At 42.8% G+C, this 15,563-nt stretch overlaps 1 protein-coding gene across 1 annotated transcript in view; it reads left to right on the top strand.

Annotated features, from left to right (window-relative positions):
- LOC124775410 overlaps positions 1-15,563 on the top strand; it is a 134,696-nt gene that overhangs the window by 33,609 nt on the left and 85,524 nt on the right. The gene's annotated exons all lie outside the window — the stretch shown is intronic.

The following is a 15,563-nucleotide window of genomic DNA, read 5'->3' as shown; positions in this document are numbered from 1 at the left end:
GTGCAGTTTACACAGTTAGCAAAATTTATATTTACACACAGTCCATCCACCGATCTGTTATTGTTACAAAGTACCTTGTCAATATAACAGCTAAGTAACCTTCACATTCAAGTGATAACTGAAGAGGTACTACACAACAAGGATAGATGAGAATGGATTATTTATGAATCTGAAACCGGTTTATCAGATCATCACAGTCTGCTAATAAGAACTCTTTATCAGTTGGGTATTTAGTGTACCGGGCTGTATGAGAAAGGGCTTGTTGCACAACCTTTTCTTGCGTTAAGTTTTCGTTAACTGTTTCGATACAGCTGCTGGTAGATAACCTTTGTCAGTGATAAAGCCTATAATAGAAGAGTGCGACGTAATACCTCTGTGTGTACACATTCACTTCGTATAAAAGTGCTTGACTGATTACGTGACAGATTTTTTTTCTTAAATTGTTGGCTTCGTAAGCATCTAGCTATCGGCCACGCACTAGCCGTATTTTCCTGTTACTGTTCAGTTTAACTCCTATTAACAACCTGAACTGCAAGCAAGAGTATGTTTGGTGAAGTGAATAAATCTCCTCAGCATGAGCCGGGTACTGTTGCGCAGTTAATATGTATATTTATTACTAGCTTAATAGCGTCACTGCAGCCACAGATTAATCTTCGAACATGATTATGAATACACCAAGTCCGGCGCCTCACGTTGGACTTCAGATGTTTCACAAACTGCTGATCAGAATTAGAATACATGAACGAACCGTCAAAAATTTTGTTAAATGAAACAAAAGTTTACTTGTACCAGTCACTGTTTATCTGCACGAAGCGTTTCAGAGGTTTAAACCTCCATCATCAGTTGGATTTACATCTGTTAGTATGACATGTGTCTGTGTGGTGTGTTACGATTTTTCAGAGGAACTTGTGGCACTGTCTCCAGAGATCATAGGTTTCTTTCACTGCCGTAATACTCTCTCTCTCTCTCTCTCTCTCCCCTACTGACAGTGTCTGTTGACAGCACACGGCGCTCCGCGCACTGTTCACATCTTTGCAGAAGACGACACGTTTAAAACTCCCGCCAGAGCGCCTCCACGGGGCCTGCTCCCTCCAGCGCTCACGTTCTCCAATGGGCGGCCCCACGGACGCCACCAGAGGACGTTGTCTTCACGTCAGTCACTACATTCTACTGCTTGGTCAGCCAGTCTTAAAGACGCCGCACACTGAGCTCAGTCCCATATCTGGGAAGACTTGTAGGGGAGAACACATCGATATAACACGACGCTACTAATCTCAAAAGCTAGCCATTTCCTATATCATATAAATGCGAACAAGTGAACAGGTTTATACAACGAACAATTCAGCTGTTGATCAAGCACAGCAGCACTGAGGGACCCACAGCATTTTCGAAATTACATACTCGTCTTCCACATACTTCAGCTTGCACGTATTGTAAATATGTTTTAATACTTTCTTCATTTCGTAGATGTCTGATATCCCTGTCTGTGTACTCGTAGTCTAGCATAGCGCATTTGACTAAAGATCAAAAAGTATTGAATCCCGTCTTCGACCCTGTCACTGCTTAAATTTTAAATAAAAATCACCAGCAGTGGCTGCAGAAGGCTTGCAGCATAAAAAGGCACTCACGATAAACGAACTACCTTGCCAAAGAGTGCAGTGAAGCAGACAGAGATTCAGGGAACTCTCTTGCGCGACGGGAAACTGCCATTAAAAGGAGAAAGAATCTCTAGTGATCAATGGCGCGAGGAAGCAGAGGACAATGGAAACACCACATTCAACAGACACAATGTGTATCCACAGGAGGTGTGGCCTGTAATTTTAAAAGCGTCATGATGATCTCTCCACTCGCAAAATATTCCGGATTGGCCCCCATTCGACTCTTCTGGAAGGTACTGCCAAGGGTGTGGTGACCACGAGAAAAAGAAGGGAATTACCAACGAAAGGGTAATACTCGGACTCCTAACGCGGAAGGTCACAAGTATGAACGTGGTAGGGAAGCTAGAAAATCTGTAATGGGAAGTGACCTAGATACATATCGGGGCCAGTGAACTGAAATGGAAATAAGACAAGGAGTTCTGGTCAGAAAAATGCAGAGCAGTATCAACAGCAGCAGAAAGTCGTATAACAGGAATAGGATTCATTATGAGTAGAGAGGTAGGGCAGTGAGTGACTTATTATGGAAAATTCAATGATAGGTTTGTTCTCCTCAAATTCGGCACCACACCAACCCTGACAACAATAGAACAGGTATCCATGCAGACTTCACAAGCAGATGAAGAGAAAATACACGGAGATTTTGAAACTTTAGTTCAGTATGTAAAGGATGATGATAATCTAATAGCAGGGAATATACGTGGACAAAGAAAGAAAATTCCCGGTTTTTGCCCGGATCTCCTGGTTAAAAATAAATTTCCTCCCGGGTGAAAATACACTTTTTCCATATTAAGAGACAGTATACTTTCTCTCTAAACTGTAAAATTTGTCAATTATTTGAATGGTTATGGTTTTATACAGCGGCTTACAATTTCCCGGCACTTTAGAAAGCGAAACACAGTGGAAAAGAACATGTTTTGGAATGTTATTTGATGTGCAGCAACATGCACGCTGTATATTTTCATATCAAGAAATTATAAATTTGCATTCCACCGAACACCGCATGTTACTTTCCGAAGCACTGAAATCGAGACTGCGATGTGCTTTTGTAAGCCAGTCATAGCTGTCACGTGTTCTCACCAGCCGTTAACAGCGAATATAAAGAGCATAGGTCACGTGATGTAGTCAGTCAATACCAACATAACTGTTAAGTAGCGCAAACACACGAACAGAAAAAGTTAATGGTTTAAATTAATATACATAGTGTTGCTACAAGAAAAGCAAAGTTTTCATATAGAACACTTGTCTCTAAGATTAATAAGCTACAAGATAAGCTAAGCATTCACATATTATGTTGATCTTTATTGCGCATTTTGCACTTTAAGATACATCACACAAATGTGTCAGTAAAATGTTTAATACTGACGTAAATCTCTGATCTTCTGGACTAGAAATTCTTCTAAATGGCTTGTCATCAAAGAGCTGACTTTTAAATGAGAGTCAAACCGCTATAATTTAAGAAATTCATTCTTGCACATAGTTCATCTTGCGTAAAAGGAAATTTATTTCGAAAATAACGCTTTTCGGACCACAATTTGCAATATTTTCCCGCGAACTGTTAGAAATGGATTTGTCCCAGCAGTTGCCAGAGAGCGCGAGATAAGAAGGCGTCACCGCGCTTGCGCAGCTACGATGACGTAGGAAGCCCGTACGTTCCTATGTGTAAAACATTAAAAGATCTAAAATTGTCACAAAAGAAACAAGGCATGAAAGGATACTCCAAGAGAGTCGGAATTTCGTGAACCATACTGAAATGAATAATTCGCCTTAAAGTGCACGTTCGTACATCCAGATTCCCAACGAAGTAGGCCTCAACCTGATATTAAGCTTTACAGTGTGGTTTTCGGGATATGTTTTCTTGGAGTACCACTACTGTATTATCTCATGTTTCGTTCTTTATTATGGCATAATACCATACCTGCTAGAAGATGAAAACGTGCACTTGAGATGGCCGGCCAGTGTGTCCGAGCGGTTCTAGGCGCTACAGTCTGGAATCGCGCGACCGCTACGGTCGCAGGTTCGAATCCTGCCTCGGGCATGGATGTGTGTGACGTCCTTGGGTTAGGCAGGTTTAAGTAGTTCTAAGCTCTAGGGGACTGATGACCTCAGCAGTTATGTCCCATTTCTTTTTATTTGACTTGTGAGCAGTAAGCGAAGAGGAAACAGCAAAATCATTAACTGTAAACACCGATCAGTTGGAGAGTACCCCCTGTCCACCCCCCACCCCCCTTCACACTATAACTCAGACTGCTCTGCGCAGCATCCCCGGCTCTACGATATTTCGAACCGGGACAATACTACATGGTTGCGTCCCTCCTCCGCCCGCTTACATAGAGTGTTTGAGATAGTACGTCAAAAATTAAAAACAAAAGACTTTTCAGAAATATGTTCATTTTGTAGTGCACATCTTTCTGAAGAGTCTGATACATGAAACATATAACTTCGAGGAAATGTAAGAAGTGTTATTTGGTCTTAAGTGGGCCAAAGTGCAGTGCCACGCCTCTTCACACAGCATTCTTCTAGCGCACGTCACTGTATTTCGCACTGTGGAACTGAAATGTGTATATTTCGTAATGGATGCCATCAAACTATATTCAGGATAGCGGAAATTAAAACGTTCTGTGATGTCTCTCCTGCTCCCAGTCGACCGATTTCACATTTTTACACTAAACAAAAAAAAAAAAAAAACCTGACAATTAATACTGGATGGGATTGTTTGTAACCGGAAGAACAAGAACTCTTCAGAAAATTTGGACTCTTTATTGCCTATTAGCTAATAACTTGCTGTTCTGCGCGACATAAAATTAAATATGGGATACATAAAACCAGTATAGACAAGTAAAACAGTACACATCTATTCAGTCCTTAGCTCCTAGCATTTTTTTCTGCCCAATCTTGCTACAGCTTTATATGGCGTGCTTTCCTTTCTGCGAAAGAATCTATTACCTCATCAAAATGTGTATAACGTTTTGCTTCATGAAAAATCGAGATTGCGTTGTCTAATACTGAAAAAGCTGTTAATACAAATAGCACCCAAGACTGTTGTGATTTCTCGGTCTGATTACGTCTATTATGTCACTGTCTACTAGGTAAAAGAAAATAGGCCTCTCTAACATTGCAGTCCGCAGCTCGTGGTCGTGCGGTAGCGTTCTCGCTTCCCGCGCCCGGGTTCCCGGGTTCGATTCCCGGCGGGGTCAGGGATTTTCTCCGCCTCGTGATGACTGGGTGTTGTGGGATATCCTTAGGTTAGTTAGGTTTAAGTAGTTCTAAGTTCTAGGGGACTGATGACCATAGAAGTTAAGTCCCATAGTGCTCACAGCCATTTGAACCATTTTTTTCTAATATTGCAGTAATTGTAACACATACTAAATAAGGAGACTGTTTTGGTAATAATGGTCACTTTTATAATAGCACAGAATATAATTCGTGAAGTGCCAATACGAAATGCCTATTTAGCCTACTACAACCAAAAACGTTTATAAATGATAATTAACACCCTCAGCTGCCGACAGGTGTTGATATACCTCGATGGTACCCCGAGTCCTCCTTCGGGCATGGCTGTGTGTGTTTGTCCTTAGGATAATTTAGGTTAAGTAGTGTGTAAGCTTAGGGACTGATAACATTAGCAGTTAAGTCCCATAAGATTTCACACACATTTGAACATTTTTTTTAGGTACCCCGACAGGGACTCGAACCCGGGATCTCCTGCTTACGTGGCAGACGCTCTATCCATCTGAGCCACCGAGGACGCAGATGAATAGCTCGACTGCAGGGACTTATCCCTTACACGCTTCCCGTGCGACCCATATTTCCAACTGTCCAAATCTATATACGTGATGTACCTAATAGATATTTGCCCATCCACTCATTACTCGCGCACACTAAGGTGACGAGTCCCGTAAGAGTTCGGGCAACCTTTGAGCATTCGCACAGACAAAGGTCAATGTCTGGGTAGCCTTTAACTATAATTAACTAACAGATTAATTGTCGTGAAATTAATTTGTAAAAAAAGCACCACATGTTGTAATGAAGGCATGAAAACCGTCTGAAGATGAATCGTAATGACGGTACCTTTGAATAAAAAAACCGAAAATAAATTTGTATCTGGTTGCTGTCTCAACACCATCAACATTTGTTATTAATTGTGCCTCAGACTACCAACAACTATAGCAGTCTTGATCATACATGATAACAACCGCCCTTAGATTCAAGCCTGTTGTTCTTTCCGCTAAGAATACTACTTTTTATCACGACTTATTCATTCGCTGGGCGCCAACTTGTAGAGAACAGGTTGAGCACACATTACCGATAAATGCCACAATTTTGCACTTTAATGCAGCGTAAGTTGAATGAATTTTTACAAATGAGCATTCATACCAAAAATTATGTTGGCTCTGTATTTGAAAACTGATTTTAATTGAAGGAGAAAAACAGTTTGTTTCTCATTTTTTCACTAAATATTTCTAACCAGTCTCGGCTAACTCTGTCTACATTTCAGTCCGACTGGCGTCTGTACAGCTACTATAACACGAGGCTGACCGTGGTGAAGTCTGCTTTGTCGTTAATATCGACTAAGGCAGAGCTCTGATAGAAACTTGAAGGCAAGTCCCAGTATGGTACAATATTAGCTGTGGATACTTCTGCCTAGGGCAGAATTATCGGTCTTTGGGAGATTGGTATTATACTGTTAATTTTGGCTTCTATGACTTAGATGCGTGTGCAGAACTAGTCGACATAGACCGACAAGCAGATAGAGACAGCGGCGAATGAGTTGTGGCGCTCATACATGAGCCTCTAGCACTGTTAAGGACCTGGTTCGCTTGTCCAAAAAGGATCGTACAACTCCATTCAGATGTTTGGTTCGATAGCCCAGACTAGCAAAGTGTGTATCTTGCAGCAAGTGAGTTCCACGGAACAGGTGTCCGGAAACTGCATAAGCCTTAGATTTCAATGAGATGTGAACGTCATCGCTAATATTTTCAGAGGAAGAATTTAGTGTTTCGAAACGATTACCACTTAAAACTGCGCTACAGTTGACACCGCATCCATTTTAGACTGTACTGTGCTGACCGCAATCTGACACTCTGCATTGTTCTGTACAGCAGAAAAAGTAAATTTGATAGTTCGGAATACGATCTCCCTCTGAGTGGCAAACACTATATCAAAGAGTTTGTGAGGATCTGATATTCTCACAGGTCACAGATAGTTATTATTTTTTGTGATTTTATTATGTTTAACGCATCCTGTTGCTGTATGCCAATCTCTGAAGTATCAGTGTTCATGTAGGAACGGATTGTTAAGTTGTGACGACTGGTGAAATGTCTCTACCTGCCGGCGGTATTTTGGGGATGAACGTTGTCGCCCGAACAGTGGAAGCGCTGGACGTAAGAGCTGAGTTACTGACAGTTATTCGGTGGCATCTGTGAAATGTGGGCGCGTATGTCCATGGGTAACGGCACGTCATATGGGTTGAGACCGGGTCTTAATATTAAATAAATTGTTCGAGCCAAGTGTCTTTGGTGGACTGAAGCTACAATGTGACAGAATTTCGTGAAGGACTTCGCATACAGGCATTGTTCAGATACTGTGTATTTTTAGTTGATAGTATTAAATAAATAAACTGTGTTCGGATAAAACATGAGGCCAAAAATACGAAGAATTTAGTCGTAATCAACTGTCCTGAATTACAGTGTTCATTGCTCTTATCATGCGATCCAGACTAAATCTTCAATTCTATATTTTTACAATTCACTCAATTTAATTCCAGCAAATAATTTATGTCACATAGTTTTGGAGACCATAACATAGAGCTGGAATTGGATAAAGGGTTTCATATGTCACCGCGATTTCGGTGGAAGTGATAAAATGTCACAGAGTCCAAGTTATTGCCCCTCAAAACTAGGTATGCTTTTGATAACTTATAGTCCGTAGCACTGAGGTTGGCGATAATGGCTTCGTCGCAGATCTCTCACTCCAGGCCACTCAGCTATTATCCATCATTTTCGAGCTCATTGGGTCACACATGGACTAAACGATAAAAGCTGTCCCCACACACTTATGCAGTGAGGAACTGACCATTACATATTACGTGACGGGAACTTGCCAATCTACACTGAAGAGCTAAAGAGCTGGCACACCTGCCCATTATCGCGTAGGGCCTCCGCGGGCACGCAGAAGTGCCGCAACACGACATCTGAAGTGGTGTTGGAGAGAATTGACACATGAATCATGTAGGGCTGTCCGTAAATCCGTAACAGTGCGAGAGGGTTGATATCTGTTCTGAACAGCACGTTGCAAGGCATCCCAGATATGCTCAATAATGTTCATATCTGAAGAGTTTGGTGGCCAGCGGAAGTGTTTAAACTCAGAAGAGTGTTCTGGAGCCACTCTGCAGCAAAGCTGGACGTGTGGGAAGTCGCATTGTCCTGGTGGAATTGCCCAAGTCCGTCAGAATGCACAATGGACATGAATAGATGCAGGTGATCGGACAAGATGCTTACGTACGTGTCATCTATCTGAGTCGTATCTAAAAGTATCAGGGGTCCCATGACTATCCAATTGCACATGACGCTTACCATTACAGAGCCTCCACCAGCTTGAACAGTCCCCTGCTGACATGCAAGGTCCTTGGATTCCTGGGGTTGTCTCTATACCCGTACACTTCCATTCACTCGATACAATTTGAAACGAGACTCGTCACACCAGGCAACATGTTCCCAGTCGTCAACAGTCCAATGCCGGTGTTGACGGGCCCAGGCGAGGCGTAAAGCTTTGTGTCGTGCAGTTATCAAAGCTACACGAGTGGGCCTTCGGCTCCGTAAGCCCATATCGATGATGTTTCGTTGAACGGTTCTCACGCTCACACTTGTTGATGGCTCAGCATTGAAATCTGCAGCAATTTGCGGAAGGATTGTACTTCTTTCACACTGAACGATTCTCTTCAGTCGTCGTTGGCCCCGTTCTTGCAGGATCTTTTCCCTGCCGCAGTGATGTTGGAGATTTGATGTTCTACCGAATTCCTGATATTCACGGTACACACGTGAAATGGTCGTACGGGAAAATCTCCACTTCATCGCTACCTCAGGGATGCTGTGTCCCACCGCTCGAATGCCGACTATAACACCACGTTCAAACTCACTTAAATGTTGATAACCTGCCATTGTAGTAGCAACCGATCTTAAGACTGTGGCAGACACTTCTTGTCTTCCACAGACGTTGCCGACCGCAGCGCAGTATTCTGTCTGTTTACATATCTATGTATTCGAATACGCGTCCCTATACCAGTTTCTTTGGCGCTTCATTGTAATAGGGAGCGCAGGGTCTGGTGTTGTGTTGTCAGTAGAGAAGCAGAACAGCAGAATGGGTCACTTGGGAGAGCTCAGTGACTTCGAATATCGACTAGTCACTGGATGTCACGAGAGTAAGAGATATCTGCTGTCTGCGCCCATAGATATTCCCATGGCAAGACAGAACGCGGAACCAACGTTACTGGCAGCCAGCAAATAGATTACGATAGTTGCCCAAAGAGCGCGCCCTAGGTTTTGGGATGAGCATCTGGTGACCGAGGCGAGAAGGTAAGGCGACTTCAGACTCAGTTCAGTTGTATGTTCGCTTTGTTAGAAGCGAGACATACTGATATTCTGCCACAAATAGACGGTTGTCTGTTTAGGGATATCTTACTCTCGGTTTGTTGTCGTGACAGTACGTGTACTATAGACGTTACAGGCTTGTGTACGGTTTCGACTGTTTGTTCTTTAGACGCTAATAACTTGGTATGACGTGGCTAGCTGGCAGTGTATTCCCCCAGTTTGCAGATTTCTTCTTTTAAACCCGTAGACTGTGAATGAGTTCTAAAGTACGCATCTGCGACATCTCAACCTTTCTAAAACTGTTCAGGCAGACTTGGTGATGTGAAACTGAAGTGCAAACGTAAAGGAACAACCGCAGCTAAATCAAGATCAGACAGACTTTATGTCCTGACGGACTGGCAGCATCGAGAATTGCGGAGGGAGTTGTCAAAAATCGCAGGAAATAAGCGAAGGGTATCGCTCCTCAGCTTCAGAATGCTACCAGTAGCTCAGCTTGAACATTGACTCTGCGAAAGGAATTAAAAAATGCGGTACAGTGGTCGACCAGCTCTTTATAAGTCAAACATTTCTCTCTCTAGTCAGTGCTAAGTGACGCTTGGGATGATGTAAAGGGCGGCGCCACTTAACAGTGCATGACTGGAAACAAATGATTTAGAGTGATAAATCACGTTATACCCTATGACAATCCGATGGATTTTGTGGCTGGCTGGTGAACGTTACCAGTCATGTGTAATGCCAAAATTACGGAGAAGGTGTTTTTCGGGGTTAAGATGTGGTCCCCTTATTGTCCTTAAGAAAAGTGCGGAAGGATATGAACATTTTCAATACTGTGTATTGCATACTGTAGAGGAACAGCTCAGCAACGATGATTGTATCACCATGACAAGGCACCCTGTCCTAAAGCAACATAGCAATGGTTTGAGGTCAATAACATTCCTGAAACGGACTAGCCTGGTCATTATCTAGATCTGAACCCGATAAAATAGCTTTGGGATAAGTTGAACTTTCCTCTAACATCCAACAGACCAACAACGCCCAACATCCATATTTTCTTTGATTTCGGCTCTGAGGTGTAATGAGCTATCACTCCTCCATAGCCCTTCGGAAACATCTCTGAGAGTACCTACAGTAGAGATCAGACCATCATAAAAGCGAAAGAAGACGAATTCTACATTTAACGTCTACTAATAGGTGTCCAGATACTTCCGATCAGATAACGTGTTTAACTCCCTTCTGGATTAAGTTTCAGCCACAGATCTATCATTTTGACTTGTTAAAGAAGGACAGCATTATATTTGTTGTCACTTCTGTTGTTAAGTCTTGTCTGATGGAGCATAATCAGAGTCAGTTAGACCATCAGCGGGATCAGCACCGCTAGTTCCTGCTACTATTAAGGCGAGTACACCGTTCGCTTGTTACATATTTTTACGAGCTTCAAACAGGAGCGACTGCAGTAATGGATAGGAACTGTGATTGTTGTGTACAGATGCGAGCTGAGCTGGCGACCCTTCGCTCACAGCTTCAGGCTGCGTTGGCTTCCGTCACACAGCTTGAGGCTGCTGCCAGGGGGATTCACTGTGGTGGATCGGACGCGGGGATGCGAGGGACGTCGAGCACGTCCCACGTGTCCTCCGATCGGTCCACTGCTGTGATCTCCCCGGGTACTGCCTGCATTTAAGTTGACTTCTCACCCGTGGTCGAGTGGGAGATTATTCCAGAGTCTGACAGGCAGGGAAAAACTTTCCGAGGGGCCGATCGTAGTGCCTCCCCGGTTCGTCTGACGAACAGGTTTCGGGCGTTATCTGTGGCTGACGATGTCCCTGACCCGGATGCAGTCGTCCACCCTGTTACAGAGGAAGCTTCTCCGCCCGCAAGGTCTGGACATTCACAAGGGTGGGTTTGCTGGTAGTTGGGAGCTCCAACGTTAGGCGCGTAATGGGGCACCTTGAAAATGGCTGCCAAGGAGGGGAAGGAAGCCTGTGTGCACTCCGTGTGAATTCCGGGGGGGAGTCATTCCGGATGTGGAAAGGCTGCTTCCAGATGCCATGAAGAGTACAGGGTGCAGCCAAAAGCAAGTGGTGGCTCATGTCGGTACCAATGACGTATGTCGCTTTGGATGGGAGCAGATTGTGTCTGGTTTCGGGTGGCTTGTGGAAATGGTAAAGACTGTCAGTCTTGGTTCCGAGATTAAAGCGGAACTCACCATCTGCAGCATCGTTAATAGAACCGATTGTAGTCCTTCGGTGCAGAGCCGAGTAGAGGGTCTGAATCAGAGGCTCTGGCGGTTCTGTGACCGTGTAGGCTGCCGATTCATTGACTTGCGCCATCGGGTGGTGGGTTTCCGGGTTCCGCTTGATAGGTCAGGAGTCCACTGCACACAGGAGACGGCTACACGGGTAGCGGGGGCTGTGTGGAAGGGACTGGGCGGTTGTTTTAGGTTAGACGGTCTCAGGGAACCACAGAAGGGACGTCCGTGTAAAAGTGGGCAGGTAAAACTCAGTAAGGTAGTTGTTGAAACGATTGGTATTGTAGTTGCAAATTGTCGTAACTGTGTTGAGAAACAACCGGAGCTCCAAGCCGTAATAGAAAGCACTGAAGCTCAAATAAGTTGTAGGTACAGAGAGCTGCCTAAATCCGGAAATAAGTTCAGCCGAAATTTTTTCAAACAATCTAACAGTGTTCAGAAAGGATAGATTAAATACAGTTTGTGTTGGAGTATTTATTGCTATCAGAGGTAGTTTGCCTAGCAGCGAAATTGAAATAGACAGTTTATGTGAAATAGTATGGGTAGAGGTTATACCTGACAATCGGACTAAACTATTAATTGGATCGTTTTATCGACCACCCGACTCAGAAGACATAGTTGCTGAACAGTTCAAAGAAAACTTGAGACTCATTTCAAATAAGTACCCCGCTCATACAATTATAGTCGGTGCTGACTTCAGTCTACTCTCCATATGCTGGAAAAATTATACGTTTAAAGCTGGCGGCAGGCATAAAACATCATCCGAAATTGTACTGAATGCCTTCTCAGAAAATTATTTTGAACAATTAGTTCATGAGCCCACTCGATGCGTAAATGGTTGCGAAACCATACTTGACCTTTTAGCAACAAATAGTGAGTATGTGACGAATTCAGGGATTAGCGACCACAACGCAGTTGCTGCTAGGCTGAATACCGTAACACCTACAGCCATCAAAAAGAAACGCAAGGTATATATATTTAAAAACGCTGATAAAAATGCTCTTAATGCCTTATTAAGAGACAGTATTCACACCTTCCGATCTGATCATGTAAGTGTAGAAAAGTTGTGGAATGTTTTCAAAGAGAAAGTATCAACAGTAACTGAGAGATATATACCACATAAATTAATAAGTGAAGGTACTGATCCCCCATGGCACACAAAACGAGTCAGATCGTTTTTGCAGAAGCAACGAAAAAAGCATGCCAAATTTAAAAGAACGCAAAATCTCAAAGATTGACAAAGTTTTACAGAAGCTCGAAATATAGCGCGTCCTTCAATGCGAGATGGTTTTAAAAATTTCCACAACGAAATTCTGTCTCCAAATCTGTCAAAAAACCCAAAGGCATTCTGGTCATACATAAAGCACACTAGTGGCAAGACGCAATCAATACCTTCACTGCGCGATAACAACGGTGAAGTCACTGACGACAGTGCCACTAAAGCACAGTTATTAAACACGGTTTTCCGAAACTCCTACACCAAAGAAGACGAAGTAAATATTCCTGAATTCCAATCAAGAACGACTGCCAAGATGATAAACGTAGCGGTAGATATCCTCGGTGTAACAAAACAGCTTAAATCACTTAATAAAGGCAAGACCTCCGGTCCAGATTGTATACCAGGCAGGTTCCTCTCAGAATATGCTGATAAAATAGCTCCATATTTAGCAATTATATACAACCACTCGCTCACAGAAAGATCCGTACCTAAAGACTGGAAAATTGCTCAAGTCACACCAATACTCAAAACGGGAAGTAGGAGTAATCCGCTGAATTACAGGCCTATATCACTAACGTCGATTTGCAGTAGGGTTTTAGAATATATACTGTATTCGAACATTATGAAGTACCTCGAAGAAAACGATTTATTGACACGGATACAGAAAATATCGTTCTTGTGAAACACAACTAGTTCTTTATACTTATGAAGTAATAAGTGCTATCGACAGCGGATGTCAAATTGATTCCATATTTTTAGATTTCCAGAAGGCTTTCGACACCGTTCCTCACAAGCGTCTTCTAACCAGACTGCGTGCCTACGGAGTATCGCCTCAGTTGTGCGACTGGATTCGTGATTTCCTGCCAGAAAGGTCACAGTTCGTAGTAATAGACGGAAAGTCATCGAGTAAAACATAAGTAATATCCGGCGTTCCCCAAGGAGGTGTTACAGGCCCTCTGTTGTTCCTGATCTATATTAACGACATACAAGACAATCTGCATAGCTGTCTTAGATTGTTTGCAGATCATGCTGTCATTTACCTTCTTGTAAAGTCATCAGATGATCAAAACGACTTGCAAAGTGATTTAGATAAGATATCGGTATGATGCGAAGAGTGGCAGTTGACCCTGAATAATGAAAAGTGCGAAGTTATTCACTTGAGTACTAAAGGAAATCAGCTAAATTTTGATTACGCGATAATTCACACAAATCTGAGGGCTGTAAATTCAACTAAATACTTCGGAATTACAATTACAAATAACCTAAATTGGAACGATCACATAGATAATATTGTGGGTAGAGCAAACATGACATCGAAAAAGTACAAAGAAGGGCATCTCATTTTGTATTGTGCGAAATAGGCTAGATAGTGTCACAGATATGATAATTGAATTGGAGTAGCAATCATTAAAACAAAGGCGATTTTCGTTGCGACGGGATCTTCTCATGAAATTTCAATTACCAGTTTTCCCCTCCGATTGCGAAAACATTCTGTGGGAACCCACCTACATAGGGGGAAATGATCATCACGATAAAGTAAGAGAAATCAGGGCTCGCACAGAAAAATTTAAGTGCTAGTTTTTCCTGCGTGCCGTTCGAGAGTGGAACGGTAGAGAGACAGCATGAAGGTGCTTCATTGAACGCTCTGCCATGCACTTCATTGTGAATAGCAGAATAATCACGTAGATGCAGAAGTAGATGTATGACGTTACCATTTTTTGAAGAAAACATCTTCTACATCACGCTGTTCTATGCTGGGAATACTGGCTTCCGCCGAATTTGACAATGTAAAATACTGCAAAGTATAATAGCTACCACTGGCAGCAGCTAGTGCGCATAGTTACAGACTTTATTTTCCGATGTCTCGCATTCATCCACCGTCACTTTTAAATCGTTAATAAAAATTATTCCTTCACCTTCAATCTACACTTACTTCTGTCAGCTAAAACGCTGTAATGAATTTTCACTGGGATCAAGAATCAGTTTCAAGACAAGACAGAGCTTTCTTTACGAATGTTGCCATCTTGATCGCTTGATGCTGAGTCGTCAGTCTTCTGACTGGTTTGATGCTATACGCCTCAAATTCCTCTCTTGCGACAACCTCTTTATCTCAGAGTAGCACTTACAACTTAAGTCCTCAGCTATTTGCTAGATGTATTTTAATCTCTGTCTTCCTCTACAGTTCTGTCCTTTACAGCTCTCTCTCGTACCATGAAAGTCATTCTCCGATGTCTTAACAGATGCTCTGTCATCCTGTCCCTTCTCCTTGTGAGTGTTTTCCACATGTATCTTTCCTCTCAGATTCTGCGCAGAACCTCCACATACCTTACCTTATCAGTCCACCTAATTTTCAACATTCGTCTGTAGCACACCATGTCAAGTGATTCCATCGTCTTCTTTTCCGGTTTCCCCACATTCTATGTTTCACTACTACAGAATGCTGCGCTCCAAACGCACATTCTCAGAAACTTCTTTCTCAAATTAAGGCCTAAGTTTGATACCGATAGACTTCTCTTGGCCGGGAATGTCCATTTTGCCAGTGCTAGTCTGCTTTTGATGTCCTCCTTGTTCCATCCGTCGTCGGTTAGTTTGCTGTCTAAGTAGCAGAATTCGTTAACTTCATCTACTCCATGACCATCAGACCTGATAAGTTTCTCACTGTTCTCACTTTTGCTACTTCTCATTACTTTCGCCTTTCTTCAATTTATTCTCAATCCATATTGTGCAAAAATAAACGCACTTGTCAGCCTCTGCAGTCTTCGGAATTGTGTGGATGATATTTTACCGAAAGTCAAAATGGTATGTCACCAGACTCATAAATTCTACACACAAACCTGAATAGCCGTTTTGTTGCC

Source organism: Schistocerca piceifrons, chromosome 2 (genome assembly GCF_021461385.2).
Source record: "Schistocerca piceifrons isolate TAMUIC-IGC-003096 chromosome 2, iqSchPice1.1, whole genome shotgun sequence".
NCBI classification, from domain to species: domain Eukaryota; kingdom Metazoa; phylum Arthropoda; class Insecta; order Orthoptera; family Acrididae; genus Schistocerca; species Schistocerca piceifrons.
The sequence above is the reverse complement of the archived record's forward strand: the minus strand, read 5'-3'. Positions and strand labels throughout refer to the sequence as shown.